Here is a 6,000-nt window from a genome sequence, read left to right as displayed (position 1 = left end):
TTCGGTGACATCGGACCATAAATGCGCCTTAAATCTAGGGATCGGTCTATATGGCAGCAATATCCAAATCTGGACCGATCTGAACTAAATTTAAAAAGGATATCGAGGGGCCTAATATTACTCACTGCCACAAATTTTAGCAAAATCGGATAATAAATGTGGCTTTTATGGGACTAAGACCCTAAATCGGCGGATCGGTCTATATGGGGGCTATATCCAAATCTTGATATAGCCCCCTATATCAAGATGTAGTCCGATTAAGCCCATCTTTGAACTTAACCTGCTTATGGACAAAAAAAGAACCTGTGCAAAGTTTCAGCTCAATATCTTTATTTAAAAAGACTGTAGCGTGATTTTAACAGACAGACGGACGGTCATGACCAGATCGCCTTAGATCTTCACGCTGATCAATATATATATACCTTTTAGGGTCGGAAATGGATATTTCGATGTGTTGCAAACGGAATGACATAATGAATGTACCCCCATCCTTCGGTGGTGGGTTTAAATACAAATAAAAACAAGTAAAAGCGTGCTAAGTTCGGCCGGACCGAATCTTATATACCCTCCACCATGGATCGCATTTGTCGAGTTCTTTTCCCGGCATCTCTTCTTAGGCAAAACAGGATATAAGAAAAGAGTTGCTCTGCTATTAAAACGATATCAAGATATGGTCCGGTTCGGACCACAATTAAATTATATGTTGGAGACCTGTGTAAAATTTCAGCCAATTCGTATAAGAATTGCGCCCATTGGGGCTCACGAAGTAAAATAGAGAGAACGATTTATATGGGATCTGTATCGGGCTATAGACCGATACAGACCATAATAAACACGTTTGTTGATGGTCATGAGAGGATCCATCGTACAAAATTTCAGGCATATCGGATAATAATTGCGACCTCTAGGGGTCAAGAAGTCAAGATCCCAGATCGGTTTATATGGCAGCTATATCAGGTTATGAACCGATTTGAACCTTATTTGACACAGTTGTTGAAAGTAAAAATAAAATACGTCATGCAAAATTTCAGCCAAATCGGATAGGAATTGCGCCCTCTAGAAACTTTAAGAAATCAAATCCCCAGATCTGTTTATATGACAGCTATATCAGGTTATGAACCGATTTGAACCATACTTAGCACAGTTGTTGGATATCATAACGAAATACTTCGTGGAAAAATTCATTCAAATCGGATAAGAATTGTGCCCTCTAGAGGGTCAAGAAGTCAAGACCCAAGATTGGTTTATATGGTAGCTATATCAGGTTATGGACCGATTAAAGCATACTTGGCACAGTTGTTGGGTATCATAACAAAACACGTCGTGCGAAATTCCATTCCAATCGGATAAGAATTGCGCACGCTAGAGGCTCAAGAAGTCAAGACCCAAGATCGGTTTATATGGCAGCTATATCAGGTTATGGACCGATTTGAACCATACTTGGCACAGTTGTTGGATATCATAGCAAAACACGTCATGCAAAATTTCATTCCAATCGGATAAGAATTGCGCACTCTACAGGCTCAAGAAGTCAAGACCCAAGATCGGTTTATATGGCAGCTATATCAAAACATGGACCGATATGGCCCATTTACAATACCAACCGACCTACACTAATAAGAAGTATTTGTGCAAAATTTCAAGCGGCTAGCTTTACTCCTTCGGAAGTTAGTGTGCTTTCGACAGACAGACGGACGGACGGACATGGCTAGATCGACATAAAATGTCACGACGATCAAGAATATATATACTTTATGGGGTCTCAGGCGAATATTTCGAGTAGTTACAAATAGAATGACGAAATTAGTATACCCCCCATCTTATGGTGGAGGGTATAAAAATCTTTTTTATAGCCAGCGCTCCTCCTTTCGCAGCAATATTCGTAGCGCAGAGATTGGCATGTCCATCTATGACGCCGAAAACCTGGGTACGAATCCTGGCGAGAAAATCAGAAAAAAATTTCAGCGGTGGTTGCCCCCTCCTAATGCTGGCGACACTTGTGAGGTACTTTGCCATGTAAAAACTTCTCCCCAAATAGGCGTCGCAGTGCGACATACTGTCCGGACTCGGCTATAAAAAGGAGACCCCTTGGACTTAAACTTGAATCGGACAGCACTTATTGATATGTTAACAGTTTGTCCCTGTTCCTTAATGGACCTTGTTATCTCTGGAAGAGATGATCACAATTGGCCACCGATATCTTGTAATTTAACACATTGTGACTTCTTCCTTTTGGAGGCGCGTGATAGATGAGGTATTCGCCAATAGCCCAGCTTCGATTCAAGTCCTCAAAGATAGAATTCAGTTCAACCGTCGGCCATCAGTCGCTCTGCAATTCTAATAAACCAGTGTGAATCTGATACTCACCATTGGTTATTTGCACTGCTCTCATACTTTGAAACGCAGAGCATGGGCAGACCAAATATAGAGTGCGAGAATTAATAGCGCGGTAGTGGTTAACTTATATCCGAGATAGTGGGTATCCATTATTCTGCCCGACCGAATGTTGTGTTACAATTTCAGCATATGCCTTTCTCAAGGCCCTTCACAAAAAAAGTCCTGCCGATTCCAATGGCAATGGATGTGCGTACATATATTTGACCAAATATTGATTTTATCAATTTTTAAATAGCATTCATTGTTTACCCGTTCGCACTGTTCTGCTTGAGCCATAACCACAGTCATACTCCAATTGTTTGGCGTTTCATTCGTTCTCATTTTTCATCGTTTGATCGTTTACACTGTCGCATTTGTCCACAAACACCTGTAGTTCATTAAACATAAATATACGTATGTACATTTAAGATATTTATAATGTTGCTGTTGTTGTTGTATTGTTAGCACCTTCCATCGTATCGCCAATGTTCGTTGTGGTACCTGCCACCGCTGACTCTTTGACTTACAGTGGTAGCCACTGTAGAATCGATTTTTATCATTGAACGCGGACTACGAACTAAATTCTCGATATTTGTTCTATAAATTTATGGCTCAACGTGTCTTATCACTTAACGGATGGGTTAATAAGAAGACATACACATTTGTGTATGCAGTGGCTCAAAGTCACCTAGTCTAGAGGTTTAATTGCAAAATCTTGTTCAACTTTTTGAAAGGTATTAACATGACAACATTAGGATATCAGAAAGATAAGCAAGCAACCCAATCAAATGCTTAACTTGTATGGAAACGCAAACCTTACCATACTTCATATTGCGCTTGACTGTCGCAGATTCTTCAAGGCAATAGCTGAAAAATTCTCTTGTTCTGGGTACTGGACAACAGATATATCCCTCGGGATCATTGAGTAGATAAGCTTGCATGACCAGAAACTATTGTTTCTGGTCATACGCTCCAGAAGAACTGGAATTTGTGCACATACATCTAGCAAATTGCAATCATATTTTTAGAGATACGGCCCAAAGGGCAACGGCTTATATATGATATCAAATATGATATGATGTCCGTCACATATTGATGGGATAACATTCTGATAGACAAGGTTTAGGATGAATGGCTAGCCCACCCCGAAAGTGAGTTCATTTAGAGGCCCGTCCGGCCCTTTGTGACACCATGGTAAGAGAGAAAAGAAAGGAAAAGGTAATACTAGGTGAGAAATATGATGTTGAAACACCGTACCTCCCTCTTCGACTCGAAGTGGAGATAGGGAGATGACGAGATATAAAAACTGTAAGGAAAGACTATGTCGGGCTATGCCAACTATATAATACCCTACACCGCCTTCTAGTTTCTACCTTTGAACCATCCAGATCGCTTTTAGTAGTCCAAGAACTAAATCAGACACGATCTTTAAGAAATGAGAATAAAGTGCAACTCCTTCTAACTTTCAATGCGGAACACACACACAGCAGATGTTCAATAATTTCTTTTTCCTAGAGTCCTCACAGCTTCTACAATAGTCGTTATTTGCAATCCTGTCTATGAGCATGCTTTCCGATCAGACAGTGACCTGTAACGACGAACACAATGACTGGACGTCCGTTCTAGCCATAGACAGCAAAGCGCTAGACCTCTTCAAGTCTGGACAAGGCCACGTAACTTTAATTCAATAGTATTTTCTTCCTCGTCATCCTCACATCTTCCTTAAAAGTATTTTCTTGCAACCTTCAGTCTATGAGCATGCTTTCTGATCAGACAGTGGCCTCTCATGATGGACACAACCACTGAACGTCTGTTCTAAATTAAGATAGCAAAGCGGTAAACCTTTTCAAGTCAAGACCAGAGGATTCATAACGCGCACTTTGTGACTATCTGCCATGCGCTGCCCTTCGTTGCCTAATCCAAAAAACTTAGCTTTCATATCGCTTCAGGAATACCCACAGATTCAAGTTTCCCAGGAATGCGTAAGACAGTTCCTAGTTTTGCTAGCTATAGAAGTCTTTGTAAATTCTATTACGTACCTGGAATATTGTAGTTCTCATCTGTTCTATAAGGAATAGTGGTACAGTAGGTTAGGTTAAAGTGGCAGTCTGCAATCAGACTCACTTAGACGTTTCCATCCATTGTGATGCCAACAGGAAAAGGAGAAGCAAGATGCCTTCTAGTTTCTACCGTTGAATCATCCAGATCGCTTAAAAAAGCCCAATAACTTGCGAATGTTCACATCCGCTAAATAAGACAAGAGAAATAAGATCCTAAAGTGGAACTCCTTCACACACACCGAATGAATCTTTAGTCTCTTCTCGCCGAGTCCTCACAGCTTCTACAAAAGTCGTTACTGGCAAGACAGTGACCTGTCATAACGGACACAATGACTGTAACGTCTGTTCTAGACAGTAACAGCAAAGCGGTAGACCTCTTCAAGTCTACATTAAGCTTCATAATTTTGGAATGCTCGTAGCCCCCAATTTGTGACCATCTATTATTCGTTGCCCTTCGGGCCTGATCCGAAAGACTCAGCTTACATGCCAGTTCCCCTGGAATCTAAACTTCTCCGGGATATCTCTGTTGTCCGACACTGTTCATCTGATATCCCTGTGAATTTTGAGCTGTTTAGCCATCTAATGAGAAATACGTGATAATCGAGGGCGGTTTTTGAATTTAGAAATATGATCCCCAGATAATTAATGGCTGTCTAGATATTAAAGCCAATCCTCGTTTTGACATTATATTGCAGCCATTCCACCATTCCCTTATTTGCAAAGATCTCCGTTTCATACACAGCAGTCGTCGTGTAATTTTCTCGATATGACCTGTCCTAGTTTTCCAGAGTACACCCCAAAGATCACCTGGCCGTCTAGTTTTGATCCATAGAAGTCTGTGTAACTTTTAATTCCAGGGATATTGTAGTTGCAGTCGGTTTTATAAGGAATAGTGGTACAGTCATTTTAATCAAAAAGAGGACCAGGCAGTGTATCAAAAATAACACAGTGTCAGAAGCCGCCACATGCCCAAGGAGAAAGATCCCTTAGCCTCACAGCTGTGGTCGCAGTAGTTTGTCTAGCCTTAGGTATGTGCAGCATTAAATTCGGTGCATCGGATGGTGTCATCCTCAGTGCGGCTGTAATGCACAAACAAGCCGTCTCTTGGATCCGGCTGAGTACTGAACAGAAAGTGAACTTTTGAAGCGACATCCACCAAACCATAACACCATATAACATTATAGGTCTGACAACAGCAGTATATACCCAAAGCATGACGTGCGGTTTATACTCCCAACTTTTTTGCAATAGTCCTCTTGCAGCTGTTTAAGGCAAGAGTTGCCTTTCTTGTCCTTTCCAAAATATTGGATTTGAAGTCAATTTCCTGTCCAGCAAAACACCCAAGTATTTTTCAGGAAATGGAACATTCTCTGCTCTCACTGTGGGTAGCTTGTATCTCCTTTTGAAAATAACAACTGCGGTCTTAGACGGATTTACGGCTACACCTATTATGTAATTCATTAATACATTTTCTTACCGTAGTATTGATGACTAGAAACTCCAGCTCCTTCATGATTGACGTAGGTTTTACATAATTGAAAAAAAAACTTTAATTTAAAAAAAT

Source organism: Stomoxys calcitrans, chromosome 3 (genome assembly GCF_963082655.1).
Source record: "Stomoxys calcitrans chromosome 3, idStoCalc2.1, whole genome shotgun sequence".
Classification (NCBI taxonomy): Eukaryota; Metazoa; Arthropoda; class Insecta; order Diptera; family Muscidae; genus Stomoxys; species Stomoxys calcitrans.
The sequence above is the reverse complement of the archived record's forward strand: the minus strand, read 5'-3'. Positions refer to the sequence as shown.